The following is a 21,092-nucleotide window of genomic DNA, read 5'->3' on the forward strand; positions in this document are numbered from 1 at the left end:
AGCAGGGTGGGTTAATGCCAGCGGTGGCTGTCTCTGCTGCTGCCCAGCTCAGCACAAGTTAGGTGAGCCACCAAAGATGCCACTGAGCAACACGTAGAGTCCTAGGCCTTTATCACCATTTTTTATAAATTCTTTGAGCTAAAATGCTGTTCTTTCCATTCATTCTTGTCATATACCTTATGTTAAAGAACACATATAGCTCTGCAGAGTAGGTTTTTTTTTTAAACAGGAGGCAGGGGGATTGCTTTGAACCACTTAGAGTTTGTAACAGCTCCAGGTGTGCAATTTGTAATATTTGTCAGTGGTTAGGGATACAAATTACCTGTAGGAACAAAGGTGAGCCCAACTCCTTCTGCAGGAAGGTAAAACGTTACCAGGGTAAATGTTTGCTTGAGAATCAGTCAGAGTTGCTTATTTCCAGGTGTGCTGCAGCTTTTGAAATAACTGACAGCTGGTGCTTAGCTGAATGATCAGCAACATCTCAGTATTAACCAGCCTTCTGCAAACCTGCTCTGAGATGTACCTGGAGAGCTAGGGGTAGCACAGAGCAATTAGATCACTGGGAATACAGAAATACTCTAAAAGAGAGAGAAGTTGCAATGGAGCTGCCAAGCGCCCACGTTTGCACAGACCTGGCTTAGGCCCCTTTTTGCCTGGGAAGTCCCAGAGCCCCTCTCCACTGCAAGGGTATTGCAGAGGGGGGGGGAGACAGAAAGACAGGCCAGAACCCTAGAGAGATCCAAAAAAAGCACAGGGAGATGGAAACATCTGCAAGGTTGTCTTTTGGACCATAAAATTTTCAGGACAGGGATTGCTTGGTTTGCTGGCATGTGCAGCGCTGGGAAAGCTGACGGGAGTGTAGCAGATGCCACTGTGAAGCACCAGGGAAAAGGCTGGGAAAGGGGGTCTGGACCTGCCTGGGCGAGAGCTGCTGCCACGCTGCTGCGGAGGGGCTTCTGTGCCTGTGGAAAGTGATCCTGAGCTCAGCAGTCTGCCTAGACACAAGAAATTGCAGAATTAGGTCTATAAATACTAGGGGCCTGAGGCGCTGAGACGCCTCAGTGATATGAAATCCTAGATGCAGAGAGCTGACACACAGGCAGTGGAAATGAGCCGCGTGGAGAGAAAGGACCCTTTGGATTATAGAAGAGAAAATGGAAAAGGGAAGAAAGAAAATTAAAACTTAGTACCATTACTTTTTGAACAGATTTTGTGGAAGTAGCGCTGATTCTCCTTTTGGAGATGGTGCAGTCCCTCTTTTGCACACTACGGAGGACATTAATATAACCCCAGTGATCATGAGATGTAAAAGTAGCTGTTTCTGTCTCCTGCTAAAACCCCTTTTGTTGCCTCATTTCTAAGCCTGGACTCATTTCTTCATTCCTTGTTGCTGATCAGCTGCCCTGTACAGTATTAGCAGGGCCTGAGGCAATGTGAAGTTGGTGTTAGTTTCACATGGAGTTGTGGTTGCAGTGTTCAACTTCTTTAATGCGTAATATTTTTTAAAGTAGCCTGAAATAATTACATTTTCAAGAGTATTTGGAACAACATTGAAATATAATAACAAATCTCTTTTTATTTTCTCTTTTTTGAGATTATGTTCTACATGCAATAATGATTGCTATTTGAGATGAAATATCTGAATAATCCTCAAAGCAGAGCTGCACTAAAATAACCTCACGCAGCCATGTCACGTGCAGCTTTGATCTTTTTGGATTTCTTACATTCTAACGATCAGCCCTACCCAAACTGAGGCTGTATTGTATTGTCTAAATAATAAGCGATTGAAGGAACAGCCAGGTCTCTGAAAGAGAATGTCACCTGAAAATTGACAGGAACCGTGTTGCCTGGAGCAGTAAATTCAGAGGACTGGAAATCAAGCATGTTGAACTTTCAGACTCATTTCTTATACATAGTCTTTGAGCTCATCTGTATTCTTGAGCATCTGTTCTGTACTTTCAAGAATCCAACGGAGCTTTTTCAATCAAGACCCTAGAAGTGGCTCCGGCCCGCGTGGCCCTTCCCTCCTCCCCTCCCCAGTGGAGCAGAGTGCAGGATCAGCACTCTCCTTTGGAAGGTGTTTTTAGGAACCCCAGACGAGAAAATGATTGTAGGGGAGATTCTACGTTACAGCAGTAACATCTAGAGAGCCTAATCAAAGTCAAGGCCAGATTGTGTTAGATACCGGCCAAAGAGAATCCTGTTTTAAGAATTTTATGATCTAAATCCTCAGTATGAGCAGATGATTAGCCTGAAGGCTTCATGTTATAAAKATTAGGCTCTTGGTGGAAGAGAAAGAAAATATTATTTCAGTTTTAGAGAAGGGAAGTGAAGACTGTGATCAAGTGGGCAACTAAAACTGTTGATTCACAGTCCTCCTTTGACTCAAATCATATTTTTCTTTGGGAATATAAGTTTTTGTTAGTGCTGTTGTTGCACATGAGAAATATTTTTGTTTTAATGGTCTTCAATATTAGTAGTGTAAAATGATGAAGTGGAGATTTTTAAAGGATCCTGAGTCTGAAATACTTTATATAAAAAGTTTGGATTCCTTAGCAGTTGCAATTAAGTGTAGCTGCTATCTAGCATTTTTTTTTCCCTAATGGGGCATTTCATTTGCAAATATTCTGTTTCTGTTTGTAAAATAACTTTGGTTCAGCCCAGGCAATCTATCATTGTTTAAAAAGTTACACAGTGCAAAGAACATATTATTGAGATGTATAGTGTTTATAAGCCTGGCCTCAGATTGATAAATCATGTCTTGTGCTGTTGAAAAGCCAAGAAATGAATTGCTTTGCTGTGACCTTGGGGTCTGAGATTAGTCAGTTTGTCTATTAGATTTTTCCAGTGTTCTTCTCACTTCATTTRTTCCTTCTTTTCTAAGGAACTGAGAAGCAGTGGATGTATAGCAAGTCACCAAGGCTTGATGTCATCAGACATTTTGTAAAATCAGGACATCAAAATGTTCAGTATAATCTGTTTTTATATTGGGTTTAAACAATCTGAGTGTCATATCTAATTAATCTCATGCGTGCCACCCATTTGTATTAATTAAAGCTATAAGTCACATTTGTGTCTCTGAGTGAGGGAAACTTGGTACTTGAGGTTTTTTCAGTGCCTGAGCATTGTAGAGCTGCTGATGGATGGGAGAAGAAGGTCATTTAAGATAGCCAAGCTATTCCAACTCCCTACTTATTTGTAGCCATCTGAGTTTTGGCACTTCACATTGGGATGCAACCCCTTCCTAAAATAAATCATAAAATTGAGCTGCACTGGCACTGCCAGTCCAGACACTGACTGCATTTGTGTGGCAAACCCAGTAATCACAACAGAGAAAAGTATTTTTTATGTTAATGAAAAGGATGCAAGTCATTGCTTTCTGCCGCTTTGTTCATTTTTATTATTTTATAATTTAAAGACAAGGTCTACTCTGTAAAGGGATATTTATATTGATATCGATTATCTTAGGCACCAGAAAGTGTCTATCATTTGAAATGCCCTTTATCACTGTGTTTTATTCAGGAAAGAGTAAAGGCAGCRTAGGTAAGGCACTGAGTTGGGAGTCAGGAGATCTGGCTCAGACACAAAAGTGCTGTGAAAATGGGGCGTGGGTTATTTCATCTTTTCTTCTTCTGTTTCCCTCCTTTCTCTCCCCTCCTCCTATTCTATATCCGTTTCGTGGAATAGTATGTTCCACCTCCTGGCTTGATTTTAGGAGTATTTGCGTCATTGCCAGCTTGGGGGTAAGTCAGGGACTACGGGGAACCAATTAAGATTATTTGGATTTAAAAACGTCAGTGCCGACTACCAGAACCGAAGGCTTTAGCAGATTTATTAAACTCTGGGTGTGGTTTCTTTAGTCCTATAAAGGCTCATGTGACATCAGGCACAAGTGTGGGTGCGTGCCGGTCCATACCCAAATCTGAAAGTAATTACCACCTAGGGGTATTTCCCATGTGGATACAATCTTCTTTTGAAATCGGACTTGGACAAGCCTTTCACGTGAAGTAGCTGGGCATAGATACAGTTCCTTCCTTTTAAGCCTGAAGCTGGATTAAGGTGAAGGAATGCTGCCTGCAGGAGCACCAAATGGCTTCCACACCTGGGGATTGAAATCTTTCCTGCATTATTCTGTTCCGCTTGCACATAAAAGATACATTTGACTCAAAGTCATTTTGTTCATGTCAGGCCACAGTGCCAAATACTCGGTGCAGAAATTATAGGATTACATTGTAATATTTTATCTGGAGATAATCAGAGGAGACAAATGCTAATCTTTCAAATATTTTGCAAAGCCCATTTCCTCATGTGAGTTCATCAGATTACCTTAAAGTGAAAGTCAGGTCAGTTAAGTGAGCACTTGCATTTTTTCTTCCATATATTATTTGTGTCTTGGGTTATTTTTCTATTTGAATACTTATTCTCCATTATAGAAGGACGATGTTCTATTTTTATAAAGCACCTATTTATAYGTGCCATTTTTCTCAAAGTCTTACTCTTTCTAAATTTCACTGTATCTAGAAATGTGACAAGACGCCTAAATTTCATCAGTTATCTGCTCAGCATCGCAGAAGATCAGGCTGTAGGTGTGCAAACACTGATGAATCTATCATCACTTCCCAGAGTTTAGATGTGCCCTGTGTCAGGGATAAAATGGTAGACGCACAATTACGTCTACAGACTTGTGTAATCCTTTAATGACGAAGTGAATCTGCCAAATATGGAAAACAATTTAGTAGATAAAATATCCTACTGAATCAAAACCAAGCATGAGTTTTTCTATTTGTAGATTGTCTAAAAAAGCCTTTTATAAGAATTGAACTCAGTAGTTTTTGTGTATGTTTGAGAGGGAGAGGGAGAAAGAGACGATTAGCAGCTCACAGGGGAGCTGGTTTGCCTGCATGAAACTGTTCTTGATAAAATGAACTTTGCTATACTTTTGCTCTTTTACTAAGCTTGTTAACTACTTACTGTTTGCATACTTCCTATCATCTACTCACTTGTTATAGTTCTTTATAAATAGTTGGTAGCTCATTTCTGAAACTAGATATTTCAGTCTTGGATGCATATTTTTAGATGGATTCAGATTTCTGAAATCTTAATAGGGGAACTAATTTTTTGCACTTTCTTAACAAAATTGAGTTTTAATTAAAGGATGTTTCTTGTATTCCCTTCTTGCTCCAAGCTGTAAATCCTCTTGTGAGTGGGACCCAAATGTTCTGATTTGCTTTGCTGTTATTTATTTTTTATTTTTTTGGGGGGTGGGGGGTGCCAAAACAACTAGCTTGGAGAACTTGAATTGAGCTATAGTTAAGGACTTTTTTTTAGTATATATTTCTTATACATCTGCACTACATTTACTGGGCTCCTGGAGTATCCGTCAGAGCATCCAGTCTCAGAAGATTTTACACTCTTGAAAGCAACAGAAAGCACCTTTTGTGTTTTGAGGCTGCTGCTTCTGGAAATCCTGGAAGCTTTGACTAGCCTGCCGTCCTCCAGCTAAACACATGAGGTCCGACAATTTTTGTGWCTGTGGCAGTATACCTGTTTGTTTAGCTTTGGTATATGGACAAATGTTCTTCTGGTTTTGGCTATCAGCAGCAAAAGTTTGCTCCAGAGTCACAGTTCCCATGAGCACCACGTTGGTGAGCCCCTGCGCACGCTGGCTCTGTTCCAGAGTCACGAGTCTGGAAACACCAAGTCACCACCGAGCTTTGGGAGCTCTGGCTCCAGCTCCGGTAGCACAGGGGTTTCCAGACTTTATGGCTTGAAGGCCACAGGTACAACAGCAGGCTGAGAACTTGCTTAGCAAAATGTATCTGGGAGGTAGTATCATTAGCCGTAACATGATATGCTTCATAAATGCAGTTTGCTGGTAGGGAGGAGTTGTCTTTATTACTTAATTTATAGTTGATTTTATCTGACTTTTGCTGAAAGTCTGGAGGCGGCATGGATTCAAAACTGATTTCAAAGTGGGTGAATTGAGCATCCTCGTTGGTCAGCTGTGATTGCAGCTTAGACACAGTAGTATTGTAGTAAGAAAGATGTTCTTGTAAGTGCTTCCTAATTCTAAGGGTACACCGGTAAATCAGTAAGAAATAATAAGCTTCTATAGAGATCAACCAGACTTCCTTCAGGGTATATCACTTTTGCTGCTGCACTGTCCTGCACATCAGAGAAGGGAACTTTTAGGATCACAAGTAAAAGGATCTTGAGAAAAGGTTGCTGCTGGAGCAGCAGAGCAGATGCTCTGGTAGGTTCAGCTGAGCCTGGCTTTAGCTGTCTGCTTATGTCTCCCCTCTCCAGGCCAGCACCCTTGGGAGAGGATGCAATTAAACAGTCCCCATGTGAGACATACGAATGTTTAAAAGGCTGCAACTTGCTTCTGAGCCCTACTCGAGGATTATCTGGGGTAGGATTTGGTGCGGGTCAGTAAATCACTAAAATATTTCYGACCAGCTGGAATGAAGAAGGGAAATTGGTATTAACTATGTTAGCAGTTTGAGTTAAAACTGAGGGAGAAGCTTAGTATGGAATTAAAATTGGTAACCCAAACTAAAATCCCAGTAATTTTGACTTCAGTTCTACTGGAACTAGATTTTTAGATTCGATACTCTGAGTTACCTAATACTCTTGTAGTGTAGACCTGCCTTTGGCACTGCAAGTTTTGAGAGCTCCAGCACACTAGCTATCCTTACAGAATATCTCATAATTCACTGAAGATACGGATCCAGTCCTTTAATCCTAATTTCCATGCTCTAAACTGTTGCACACAAATTCCTCATACACGCCTGGGACAAAACCTGTCCCTGCTGTCCTGACTAGAGGTGTGCCATACAGGTCCAGACTGATGTGACCCAAACCATGTATGCAGAGAGAGATCCTGCAAACCTGAATCCCCTGCCTAGTCTCTGACATGTGCACTTCTTCTGTGTCTGAGTGGTGCTTTGAATTCAGCAGAGGAATATATGCAGAGACAACTCAGAGGCTGGGGAAATGACTTGCTACACGAACTCACCTGTCATCTGGAATAGGAATCAAAGGGAGCAAAGACATCTGCAGCAGAAATAACATAAAGACTGCAGATTTCGTTGGGCACCCTTCCTCTTTCTTACATCTGCAAACAGCCCCGGGTARCTGCTGTATTTGTATACTGCTTTCCAAAGGTTGCACGTTTCCCTTGCATATTTAGGACTGGACTGACCTATTGAAAATCAGCACAGTCTATAATGTCTAGAAGAACTGGTCACGCACAGTCAGCCTATTTTATTATTTCTCTCTGTTTTTTCCCCCCGCAGTTCCTTGCCTTTTCTGCCCCCACTCCATGTTTTTTGGCGCTCATATCAGTGCAGAGGCCTTTGGTGCAATTCCACACCATGAGAAACAGAAGTGATCTTTGGGTGCAGTTTTCAGGCACTAGTATCCTTGTCAGTGGTGGCTGCTTTTTGAACAGCAATTTGGCATTTGAATTGGTTCTCTGAGAAGACAATCRAACAGTATGTTAAAATCAGATGACTTTCTGTCTTTCTCTCTTCTATGTCCTCTTTATTATCTATTTTAGTGAAAAAAACTGCAGAAGTGTGAAGTTCTGTTTAGAACTTGGCTGCAATGAAGAGCTACCTGGGACAGAGTTTAAACTCATATGCCAATCAATATGTGTAAATATCAGTTAGAAAAGAGAATAATCTAATCTGCAGTGTCTATAAAGGTTTCAAAGATGTACCTTGATCGTTAGTTAAGACAATAGGGATGTCTCAAAAAATTACAGTTGAAGAGACTAATAATTCACTCTCAAATGGAAAAAGGCAAGGTCACTTGTATAATTACCTGTTCTAACATTTATATTCCTTGTACAAACTGCTCCTGCTCACACAGAAGTCCAGCTGATGGCCCTGGAAATACTCAGGAGCAGGAAATGCAGATTGAATCCTTAAGCTTTGAAGGCATAACAAAGAAAAATTTAGTTGCCTTTTCCATCTTTTTGTTCTCTTTTATTTTTGTAGTATGAATTATTATTTCATATGGTCAGAGTTAACTTATAGCATGTACCTGGGATGGATGCTTAAGGACGAGTAAACAGAAGAATAGAAGAAGAACAAAAATGAATGCTACAGATGCAGGGTTAGATCAGTATTGAGGTGCTGGTTTTAGCTGTGGATATTTGTATTGATATTAATAATGCTGTTCTATCCAAGTTATTACTATTCTGTTTCTCCTAATTGTCTCATACAGTCTCTGATCCCAATAGGTTGTTAGACTAATAGCCTTCCATGTTTTAAAAATGTAAAAAAGATATTGTGAAAGGTGTTAGCACAGAAATCAGAAAGGTAGTCAGCTACTTAAGCAATCAGAGATGTTCCGCAAACATACTTGGAGGATGGAGGGAAAAAGAGAGGGGAAAAGATAAATTGCAAAGGTGGAGGCCATGGTACTATACCAATGTAGGCCAAGACGCAGAGTTGGCAGTGGTTCCCTTTCTGTGCATCCTGGTAGGAGGGAGGGTGGAGTTGGATGTGAAAGCGGGCTTTCTGTGTGACACCTCCATGCTAAGATACTGTCTGTATTCAGGAAACACTTGAGAAGCCATTCTTTTTATATGTTTGTTTCTATTTACATAGACTTTGTGGTTGAAGATAAAAAGCCCAACTTGAAATGAAAATGCCTGAATAAACCTCTCCGAATTCTGGAAACACTAAAACTTTTTAAGATTATTTGCAGTGGTGAAATGCATCAGTCAGGCAGGCTCCCGCTGAAGGAAAGCTTTTCCAGTAGATAAGAAAGGTTCCCACTGGCTTATTAGTGGTACGAGTGGCCAAGCAGACGCATGGGCGGCAGTGATGCATGGCCCTGATTTTTCTAATCAGAGTGCAGTGAAGAAAGGGGATCTGAATAGTGGCTCTGCAGGAGATGTGGGGGCTTCAGTATTTTAACTAGTGACTTCCTTTGCCAACTTAGTGCTAACGATGTAAGGTGTTGTGACAAGGTACCTGGTGAAGTTGTTGTCCATGTCTTCCAAGCCCCATGTCACGGGCATGGAAGAGCCAAACCCTCGGCAGGGGCACTTGTCCCTTGCCAGGCCTGTGGTGTCCCAGACGCTTCCCTTTCAGGGAAGCAGCATACAGGGAACACAGCTGGAAGCTGCTTTCCCCTCTCCTCCTGCTGGGGAGATGCCTCTACGGGGCGGTGAGAGCCGCGCTGTTTGGCAGGAGCTGGCTGGGTGTTGCAGAGAGGCACCCATGCCACTGGCCTGAGCAGGCTGCAGGCTTGGTGGCCCCAGGGCGAAGGGTGTGATGTGTGTACGTGCTCATGGCAACTTTTTCGGTGGCCGCAATCACAGCTCGTCTCTGTACTTGGTGTTTTGTTTGCATTGCGCAGTGTTGCACTGCTGCAGAGCAGGTTACGTGTTTCCAGCCCTTGTGGCTCAGTTCACTTGCTGATGTGATAACCTGCTGAGGTGTGTTTGCTTTTTTTCTATTTTATGTTTTGTTTGTTTATGTGAATCATTGTTACTGTGAATCAGCCCTGCTAGAGAAGTAAAACAAACGTTTATTAGTAATCTCCCCGAGTAGTTGGCAAAACCCTAGTCTGCTTTAACCACAGGCTAATGGAACGTAACAGCAAAGCAGCACAACCTTCGGCGTTTCTGCTGCTCTGTGTTTTTCTTCATTTTCACCATTTCGGCACCTGAAATACATGCAAGTCTATTATAACATGTGTTTCTCTTTCACCGAGGGCCATACAGTTCTGGATCCATAGTAGTACCTGTACAGAAAGATGGCAGTATACTCCTTATGAGTTTCGCAGCTGAATATTCACTGCAGGAATAAAAATTTCTTGCAAGACTGATGTACTATTAAAGCTCCAGAACTGTAAGACATATTTTGTTTTACTGGAGAGATTGTGGGTCTCCTAGGGTTAAGCTAGYTCTTCTCTTGGTTGCCGTGAAGGTCCCAGGCTTTCGTTAGTCCTTTTCTTTCTTTTTCATAAGCAGGTGGTTTGTCCCAGGGGCCTGACTGAATTCACTTGAAAAGAGGTGAGGGAGCAGCACATTAATGGYAGACAGGAAAGTGAGTAAACTCACCAGATTAATTAACAGTTGGAACAAAAAAGTTGTTATCCAAATTGGGATCAGCTAAACCTACGTTTACATACRTATAACTTCAGCTACAGCACTGTAATGTGAGTCTGACATGTCAAACCTATCAGGCCAAATCAATAAACCTTTTAGCTAGGTAAGAATTACAAATTTTGGAACCACTTTTTCAATGAACTATGATGTATTGTATCTCTTTGCATACTAACGCATTGCCTGAAAAGCCCAATTGTATTTGGCTGATAACTGACATCAGATTATGCTTTGGGCTCAGAGCAGGATAAGGTAACAAAACATATGTACCTTGACATGTTTCAGTATCTACCTTTTGATACAGAACACAATCACTTTAACTCTCCGATTGTGTCCACATTTATCGCCTTAGGCCCTGAGGGCATATTCTCCTTGCAAAATGAGGGTGTGGTGTGGTGATGCAGACTTCATCCCCCGGCACTAGCACAGTACAGATCATCTGAGATAGGCACTTAAAGAGGCCAGCCCGCAAGCCTTCACTGCTGCTATAACACCATTCACACCTGGAACGAAAGCACGTGTGGTTTATACTGCGTCTTTGATGGTTATGCTGCTCTGCAGTGCAGGCAAGATCCTCTCAGGTTTTCCCCTTCCTCCACTTGAAAATGGGAGTTTTGTTTCCTCTCACGTTAATCCCTCTATTTCCRTATTTCCATAATGTCTGTATTTCCATATTTAGCAAACCAGTGCAATACTTAGGCGCTTAGCTGTTGGGGAGGGGATTGTGGGCACTCTCCTGAATGTGTTGGTCTGAGATTTGAATTTTGATTTCAAATAACACTTAAATGTCAAATGTTCCGGTAGGAGCCAAGAAATTCCTTATGAAATTGGGTAGGTTTAGGTCAGTCTCTGCTAGTGGGTACTGCCAGCATAGTTAGCATCCTGTGTAAAGAAAAAAGGGGAGTTTCTGTTCAGGGCTCCCCCACACATTTCCCATGGTCTGTAAAAGCATGCAAGCACCCGCTGCCTCTGGGTAGCTACATAAGCAAAGACCACTAGTTTAATTCACAGTTTAATATTCTGGTCTGTACTATGGGGCATCCTTTCCTGGTGGCAGAGGAGGAAGAGTTGCTTTGTATCCCTTTTGTTTCCTTTTCCCTTTAGTGCTGAGCCTCAAAAATGACCAAGTGCAGACCACTCAGCCAGTATTACATTACTGCAGTATTAGCATCTCGTAAGCCATTAACGGTAACCTTTTACTTAAACATCATCTAAAACTTCCATAGGCTGATGCTGGCAACTAACTGACAGGGAAAGTGGGATGGCATTMTTTGACTGCATAAAATACAAAATGGAAGAAGAAAACAAATAAAGGAATAGACTTCTAAAATAAAATAGCAAGGGTAGTAGATGCTTTAATGGTATTCATATGCATACAGTTTTAAAACTGTATAAGCAGTTATGACCACCTGCCATGCTGTCAAGAGTAGTTATCTTCCATTAAAACAGCGCAGTAAAAACAGCTGTAATGATGGTATTATCATACACAAGAAAAAAAATATGTTCTCCTTGGTCAGCTAGCAGAATAATTTATTCAACTTTTATCACAGGTGTTTTTGGATGAAAAATTCAACAGGGTTGTCATATTGTTCAGCTTTAATCAGTAGTGACTTGCTGACTTGTATATAAGTTATGTAATAGTCATATCAAAACAAGACAATCTGGCTTTGTGCACCTCTCCCTTAGAAGAACGTATAGCGTTCTGTGTGATCACAGACGTCCTTGCCAAATTTCCCGCAGAGAAGGCTTAGGTTTTCCTGTAACCAGTGAGTGCTCAGATCCGTATTTCACTGCACGCCCCTTCCCTACATGGCAGCTGTTTTATGGGTGTGCTTATGGGTGTGCTGATATTCTGGAAGTAGGTTGCTCACAGTGTAACTTACACTTTGATATTTGGCATTCAGTATGCTGGAATTTTAAATACACAGTGACAGTGGTATATTATTTAGGGAAAAGAATATTGTTAACTAACATCCCATAAGGGTTTTCAATCATTTAAATTACAGTGCAGCCTGTTTCCATGAACTGTAAACTAAGAGGATTTATATAGGATTATAATGGCTCCAGAGGAGCTGTGAAGTGAATAATCTGCATTTTACAAGTTGCACTGCTGTGGTCTATTATGTCAATCCTCGTTCACTTGTAACACTTGTTGTTGAACAGGTACTGTTATTTGCATCTTCACCTTGTCATTACATTTTGTTCATTACAAAAAAAAAAAAAACACACCCCAAAGACTATATAATAATAGTATTTAACTTTTTGAAGTATAATGGAATGAAGTGTCCCTTAGAAGAATAGTTTTGATACTATCATTTGAAAGGATCTAACAGCAAAGGAGAGACCTCCATAGGTCATGAGAATGGTGGAGCACAAGAACACTGGTGTGACGAGGTTTAACTTCTGAGTAGGGTTATTTTAGAGAAAAGAAGAGTCACACACATCATATAGTGAAGGAAGGACGGACACTTCTATTTTTTTCATACCTACCTTTACAGGAAAAAAAGCTGCTAAGTAAAAGCAGATAAAATTAAAGATTTATCCACAAAAAGCATAGAAGACCATGGAACTGCTTTTTCCTGGGTAAAACATCATTAGAGAATGAGCTTCTTGTGGATCTAAAGAAAGTATTTCTGTAGATGTGAAAAATAAGCAGAATCATGATAGCATCCTTAGTCTGTAATTGTAAAGGCCATGGGGAAAGTCTTTTTCCTAGGTACAGGCTATCCCAGAGAAGAGCAGAGCTGACTGCAGAGCGCCCGGGCACGGCGTTGACCATTATCAGAGACATGATGATGGCCTAGAAGAGCTACCCCAGAGCCTTATGGGTTACATTTTCTCCCTGCTTCTAAGAAAGTACTTTTATCCTTGAAGGCTCAAATCCTGTGATCTGCTTTGTGCTCATTTTGGTTACTGGAGCAGGCCTTGCAAGCATTTTTGCTGAACTAAAACATAAATTTATCCTCTTCCACTTAACTGGTGGTTTCTCTGGGCTTGCTTTCACGTGAAGTGTCAGCAGGAGTACTGCARGAAGGAGAGTGTGCTATGGAATCCCAGAATATAGGGCTTTGGGGGTATTTGGCTACCTGGCCTTTTGATGGCACCACTGGACAGTTTTTAATAGGTTAGTTGCGATTTTTTTTCTTTTTTGGAGTTAGAATAAGAGGAAGCGTAGTAAGTCCTGTATAAACCATCATTATCACTTTTGTTTTAAGATTTCAGCATGCAAGAGTAGTGCCTCATTGACAGAGGGTACCCTGAACAGCATGCCATCGCAGAGATGAGCTCTCTTAAAAAACTCCTAAGTCTCATTGACCATACTGTTCAAGATCACTGGAAAAAGGTTGATAATTCTGACTTTCATGTCACTATCCAATCTGAAATACCTTTAAGGAACTTGATCTGCAGAAAGGTTTCAGTATTAACTCTCTAAGGGTGGCAWTTAAGATTTCTCAGCTTGGACACTAAAAAAAATAAAACATATGCTCTTCTACTCCTATGCATGTGATTGTAGTTCAAGAATGGCATTATGAAATTTTAGTGAGAGACAATTTCAGCTCTCTGACGTTTCCTTTCTCAAAGTAGTAAAGGTAATATATATTTTTTAAGTCTATTTTCCCATTTGAACACCATTCAGGGGCCTCCAGTTACTGCACATTGCAAAAATGAGCAGCCCAGCTCACACCTGGAATTTCCTGGAGTTCCCGTCCATGTGAGATCACAGTCATTTCTTGCAGTATTTCAGTGTGCTATATAGACCATCCTGTGAATGTAACCAGTCTGCTAGGATATCCTTAACAAGAGCCTCATTTCCTTGCTTTTCACTGTTTCCTTGCTTTTCACTATTTACTTGCTTTTCACTATTTACCCGCTGGACAAACCCCTTCATAGTAATGCAATACTGTTAAAACATCTCCCTTTAATTTCATTTACACCCTTTTATAACTTTAAAAATGCTAATGCTTCAAGGCACCCACAGTTACCATTTTTCTCATTTTGAATTCCTTCAGAAGAGGAGCCTTTCTTGGTAAATGATATTTCAGTTTCCATGGTGCTCCTTATTACAAGTAGCTGCTCTTTTCATCACTGAATGGTGCAATTTCCATTCATGCCGAAATATCAATGGTAAAGTACAGCAGCAAATTGTTCCTTTATGATCCTTGTCATTGTGGAAACTCTCCTGTTCAAAATTAAATGTCAAAGAATTGAACAAATATGAAAAATCTGACTCCTTTTACACACGCACACACAGACAGACACACACTCCTCCCTCGGTCCCTCAGCATGCTGAAGCATTTGTCTTTTGTTGTTACCGTAAGAAGTTATTAATATACTAACAGTGGTGCTTCCTAAAAAGTTCAGGTGCAGGAAGGAGGGGGCAGCATTGCCCCCATGCCCTCGGCAGGAGGTGAACGAGGTGTTTTGTATTCAGGCTGTTTTTTCCAGGCTSTGAACTCCAGCGGTTCATTTTGAGAATGATAGCAGCCTCACCAGCCTGCTCCATTACATTACTCAAAGTGTCACTGTGCCATTTGCTGTTCCATCAATCAGAAACATATGTCCTCAGCAGACAATAGAAATACATACAGATCCAGGCAGTGTCCACCTCCACCCCAGCTCCGCTACCTGCACACGCTCAGGTACCTACAGCAGTATGGGAAGGGGGGTGCGACAGCCGGTATATTTTTTAATGGGATTCATTTTGTGACCACCATAATCTCTTACCTGGCAATGACATTATTGTTACATGGTCATCACTCTCTGCTGGCTTAGGTTTCTGAGCTGTGAGGCCTGATCTACTCGTTTGCCATCTTGGATTCCCTTGGTTATACTGCTAAGTTCCTCCCCAGTTGTTGCCAGCTCTTTGCTTACTGCAGTTTTCGTGCTTTGCGGGAAAGCAGTCATGTAGGACTGAAGCTTTGCTTGATAGTAAATCTTCAGGAAACTTCAGGAGACTCCTTTTCCTGCTAAAAGTGATTCTGCCTGGGGAAAGTAGGCTCCCGTTCATAAATCAGGTGCTCAGAGATTTCATCATTGCAAATTCCCAGCAGAGCCTTTGTAATAAATAAAACAGCTTTTAATGCGCAATCACATCTTCACTTCCTTCTTACTGAGTTTATTTTAAGTCTTGCAGTGAGGGTGTGTCTGTGCATAGCAGTTAAGAGAAAGCTGGAACTGAGATCCAGTGCAGGTTGGTGCAGTACAGGTTGGAGGAAATGCTTTGAGTGTCTCCTTTGCCCCACGCCGCTTCATTTCCATAGATAAGCTTGGTGCAGGCTGGTGTTTTATTTTTAGAATCCCATGTCAGGTCTGTGGTTATACCTTCCTTGCCTCTAAGTAAGCGCTGTGATTTACTACTGCTTCTCATCATAATCTACGCTATTCGCAGTGGTAAGCACTTCCAGAAAATAGGCCAAGGAAGAAAGTAAAATGCTGGAGCTTGTGAAAGAGTAGAGGTGCTCCCTTCATCTCTTGATTGAGTGCAAGCTACAGCATAAAAGACAAATCTGTGGTTTTGGGTCTCTAGTGGAAAAGGTCACAAAATTCCTAGAGTACATAAATTTCCCCACAACAGAAATAAACAAAGGATGAACAAGCATACATAATTATTAGAGGTGGCAGCCACCACCCACAAAAGGACCGAGGATCTTCACCGTCATTTTTGGTATGGAAATTCTAAATACAGATCCTTAACTAGCTGCTGCCCAGTCTCTTGGGCACCTGACTTTTCATCAGTAAAGTCTCCTCAGCTATCTGTAGGCAAGCACACCTGAGGGTAATCCTGAGTTCCCGGGGCAAGCCTGACTCTGTACAGGAGTGACTAGGCCTGACTATTACAATAAGAAAGAAAAGCCAACTTAGGTCATTGGGACCTTGAGGTCCTTGGGAAGGGTGGGACTTAGCGTCAAGTTACAGTGCAAGATAAAAGCCAGGTCTGAGTATTCATATGTCTCTTGGAAACTGTAGTGAACATTGTACAATCAGGATGCAACTGAGGTAATCTGAGGATGTTTGATATTGGCACTTGATGGACATATGGAAGTGATTTATCAAAGAGTCGACTGAGAAGTCACAGGGGATGATATTCATCTTATGTTTTAAGTCTATGTTTCATTTCATTTTTAAAGGTGCATTTTTAAAAATAAAGCCCCCATTCTACTTGTATTTCACATTGTTTCAGCAGCTCTATGCGCTGCCTTTTGTGCTTATTACTTTTTGGTGCTTAACAGTACTTACGCACTTGCTGTGCAAGCAGTGTGGTGTGGCCAAGCAGAGAYAGCGTGTCTAATATTTGATGTTGTAACCTCAGCGTTCCTTTGTGGATTTAGCTGTTATCTTTAATAACTGCCATATTGTCCTAATTTTCCTTGGGAATACCAGGAATGCTATCCACTCCGTGCAAAAAGATTCAGGATCTCATTGAATGTGAGATCTCTGTTTAGCTTGTATTCCAAGGTTCAGATGAATCGATTCAGACCACTGCTCTTCAAAGAAAGGTGTTTTATAAAAGATACGGGCTTAACAAGTTATGCCCTGGACTGTGACATAAATGAATGCCTGATTTTGGTGCGGTTTGGATAACCAACCAGAGTTGGTACACGGTGTGATGGCTGCCAAGACAGTTTGATCATACCTAGCATTCTTGATAGGATTAAGTTCATAGCTATAGCTGTTACATTTTTAAATAAATTGTAAATCGGTCAATCTGAATATCATGAACTATGCTAAAGTTAGTTTCAAACTTATAACGAAGACCTACTTGGTCAATTTCTATGATTCTATAAATCATTTAAAAATTGTTTACATGATTTGTTTTATTCACTAATTTATTTTACATTCTAATGCTCTGATTTAAACATACGGTAAAATTCTCTATTAAAATAAAACAAATCACATTGTGAATGTAACAGTTATCTCCAGGCTCTCAAGGGCTGTTGACAGATCTGCTTCTGCTTCATACTGCAGCTAGAAGTGTTTGTCTAGAATAAGATGCTATGGTGAACAGTGTTAATCTCTATAGTTGGTACCTTTCTGGGTCTTAAGCTTTAGCCAGGAGTGGATTTATGCTAATTCACTTTTTTAGGGAACCCTGCTGGAAAAGTTATTGGAAACTTTTGAGAAGTTAATGAAATTTACTGCCCTTCCCAGCACATTTATAACACAGTTTGACCCTTCGAAGTCAGCTGGTCATAGAAGACCCTTTTTATAAAGTGTAACCAATTATAATCCAAACCACTGAAATCAAACACTAGGAAGAAAGCAAGTAATTAGTCACAGCAGAAGCCTTTTTCTCCTCTTGCTAGGTGATGGAAAGTGAGAAACTCTTTAAACACAGACTGTGGCCTGATTCTTCCCTCTATTATGCCAGTGGCATGCTGTTGTATCTCTGCAGATGTCAACACGTCGAAATGGAGAACGGGGTCCTTTAACTCTCACTCCAGCGGTAACATCCATGGAGCATGTGGTGGTGTAAATGAGAGCATACCTTAATAGCTAGTCTTTCCTTTTTAATTTCTCCCCTACAAAATCGCAATCAAAAGAAGATAAAGAGAAGTCACACARTTTAGTAGTGTCTGAACTGCAAGCCCACAAATAGCAATTCTAGTCTGGAACAGAAGGATGGAGCATATTGGGAGGCAGTGAAAGGAGAGAAGCAGCGACCTGCTGAGGCTCATGTTCATGATGATAAACAAAATAATAATAGCTCACTGCTAAAAAAAAAAAAAAAAAATTTGCCTGGATCCACATTAGCATTTACAAATATGTGGATTCAAGATGTGCTGTGACAATTCCACACCTTTTGCCTCTGTGTTCCTGACTTTGATTCTGTCTGGTGAGGTGGCATCCTTCTAAGCTTTTGTGCTCTTTTTACTCCATCTCTTGTAACAGATGAGTAAGATAGTAATTTTTTCATACTCTGAGGTGGTGGGAACCATTTGATCCCTTCACTGTAATGAGCTGTCCTATAGGCTGCTTTTCACATGAAAAACATGTGGCAGAGGGAAGTTTATGTCAGAAAATCCTGCTTTGTTGTCCAGGGTTCAGAATTACCTTAGCTCACCGTGTTCATTTTGTACAGCTAGAATGACCACCAGGGAAGGCCTAGAGAAATAGGTTGGACTCTAGAGCATGGTAGTTGCCAAGCCAAGGCTGTACATCTTCTGGTCTTGCACTGAAGTCCTGGGATTTTTAAATTACCAGGGCTTTCTTGCTGCCTTCTGTGTTGTATTTTTTCTTCCCTACATAAGGTTATTTGGATAAATTTGTACTTGTGACTTCTTCAGCCAAGCTTTGGCCCTATGAACTGTGCAATGGATGATTAGATTTTAAGAGTGCCAAATTCTGGGAACAGTTTGTTTGGAAAATTGCTTAACAGATTGCAAATGGTGAATAAATTATTGCACGAGGGAACTTTTGAGCAGAATCTTGAAACTCCTGTGGTGGTGAATTTTCAACAAACTAAAGAAATACAGAACGTACAGGTTCATGCTCATGAAAACCAAAAAAAGCTGTTTCTGGAAGCCATGTGAAGGAATTAGGACTTTTCTTCTCTCTCTCTCTTTTTTTTTTTTTAAATACATTATATTGATATATGAATATGAGACATTTGTTTATATTTACCTATTTATTTAAATATAACATAAATTATCTTTCACCATTATGACAACACAGAAAAGATGTGATTTATCTCTTTTAACTTTGCCAGCAAATAATTGTTTCTTTAGACTCTCCAATAGTCCAGATTCTGTTCCCTTATATTTCTTGACTGGGTCTCATTGACAGTTTTTCCCAGGACAGTAGACTCAGACTGAACATTTATAAAATCCAGATTTAAAGCGAATGCAAGGAAATGATTTTGGCATGGCCGCTAAACAACAAAGGACGTGAAGACAACGTATTTTATGCTTGTGAACTCAGCTGAATCTGTGGGGCATATTTTGACTGTGTGCTTGTCATTTCATAGAAAGATCAGCCTGCAGTGGTCACAGCTCTTAACACTTACTGTTTGTTGTTATAAAACTTGTCATTAAGCTGGGATATGAGCTGTAGACTTCTGGGAATGCTCCTCAGGTGATTTACTGATATTGTTCTTCTTATCCCCAGGTTCTCTATTTCTCTATCTACCTTTTTTTTTTTTTTTTTTTGCTTGCTTTGTCTCTCTGTGTGTATCAAAAATATTTGCGGGAGGTAGTGCAGTACCAGAGCAGATTATCAAAAGATCTATGATTCTGTGACACTTAAGGTCAAATTCAAAGCCCAGTGGATATCCTGATTAACTGAACCCTATGCCCTGGCTCCAGGGTCCTTACAGACTCTAGAAGGAGGAAATTTGCTTGCAAGTCATACAGTAGTGCTTAGCACTGCATGGGAATGCCTTGCAGCCCCGTACAGTCACAGGCTGACTAGCTGTACCCCAATGCCAAATTTCTCTGTGATGGTAGGTGCCTCAGTGACTTGTTGAAAGCGCRAGGTGGATGTGCCTTTTATTTAAGCTGTCATGGTGCTTCCTTAAAATTGCTTTGTATATAGGGCAGAAAGAGAGGATTTGGCTGTGAGTAGTAAGTAGGGGGTAAATCTTAAAATGGATAGAGATTCAGTTCAGTTTTAAGCAACATTCAGCTGTTTAGAAGCTACCTTAACTGACTCTCCTCTGATTTTATAAAGGCTTTTAATTATATGGTCCATATTTTCCTGATTCAGGTTTCCTCAGAATTTTTATCCTTTGATACTGATTTTCTTTAAAGTCCTGGGAGAAGAGGTGACTATTGCAAAAGACCTTCCTGGCAGCTGCTTCCCCTTACACCAGAGGAACAGCCAGCTTGAACATCATCTTAGCAGTAATGCAAAGTGCAGTCCGAAAACATTTTATGGGTTTGGGGCTAACACCAGCGTCTGAAGTTCTACTCAAAAAACAGCTAATTTGCAAACAAATTTTCTTGATTTTGAAACCTGGTAAGATTTCATTCTGAGAAGAAATGCCGAAAACTTTAAAAATATTTTTTGGAAGAACCCTGCCCTACAGTAACTAGTAGCCACTTCAATGCAAGTTCAGGTCCTGAGTCTGCTTTATACAGATCATATACTGCAGTATCCTTTATCCAAGCATAATGCTATGATTTTGAGACCATTAGCCCTTCTGAGRTTTGTTTGGGTCAGACAAGAATTCTGTCTTGGCTCTAAGATTTTTTCCTAAGAAATGTTGTACCAAATGGTCAAGTTTCCTGTCAAAAGTTTTGGTTTAAATGAATCAACATTTAAAATGAAAAATTACCATTTTTCAGAAATTTCTGACTAGCTCTAGTCAAAAACTTCTGGCTAGCCACACCGTAGTTGTGAATTCTTATCTGAATAGAAACTTGGCTTATCAGCATGGTAATATGTTACATTTGATTCATAGGATGCAGAAGTGAAAAGGTGAAATCTTCATAGACAGAGGCAATTTAACGGAGACTAGAACTCAGGTATGATTTGTCCTGATTCGGAGAGAAGATTTGGAAGTCTCGGAGAATATATAAAATACAGGAAAATTGATACCATGATCCTCTAAGGAAAGGAGCTAATCTTTAATGCTAATGGCATCACAGTTTTYCTGCTGGTGCAGTAACTGTAGTTCATAGCAAAAAGTATGATAATAGTATTCTCTTGCAGACTGGGAACTGCCTCTTAAATTGGATGAATAGAATAGACATGATTAAAGCTCTCATTTAGCATTTTTACATATGGTTCACACCTGTCTTTCTGTGCTTTCAGATGATTCAAGGACCAAGTGTAAATCTGAACTCAAGTGTCAGTAAGAAATGAACCGCATTGTATTACTCATCCCTGAAATCTTGAAACTGGCCTTTCATTTTTGTCTAAATCTGCCWCTGAAAGCAGGGCCTAATAAGCAGCTCTCAAATGTGCTATGCACTAGCATACTGCAGCCCTCTAAGGGCCTGCTCCTGTTGGGAGACGAAAAGAGATG

The 21,092-nt window shown here is 40.6% G+C and overlaps 1 protein-coding gene across 1 annotated transcript in view; it reads left to right on the forward strand.

The window, feature by feature from the left end:
- SLC7A11 (solute carrier family 7 member 11) overlaps positions 1 to 21,092 on the forward strand; it is a 61,539-nt gene that overhangs the window by 23,908 nt on the left and 16,539 nt on the right. The gene's annotated exons all lie outside the window — the stretch shown is intronic.

The sequence above is a fragment of the Apteryx rowi genome, unplaced genomic scaffold, assembly GCF_003343035.1.
Source record: "Apteryx rowi isolate R43461 unplaced genomic scaffold, aptRow1 scaffold_215, whole genome shotgun sequence".
NCBI lineage: Eukaryota > Metazoa > Chordata > Aves > Apterygiformes > Apterygidae > Apteryx > Apteryx rowi.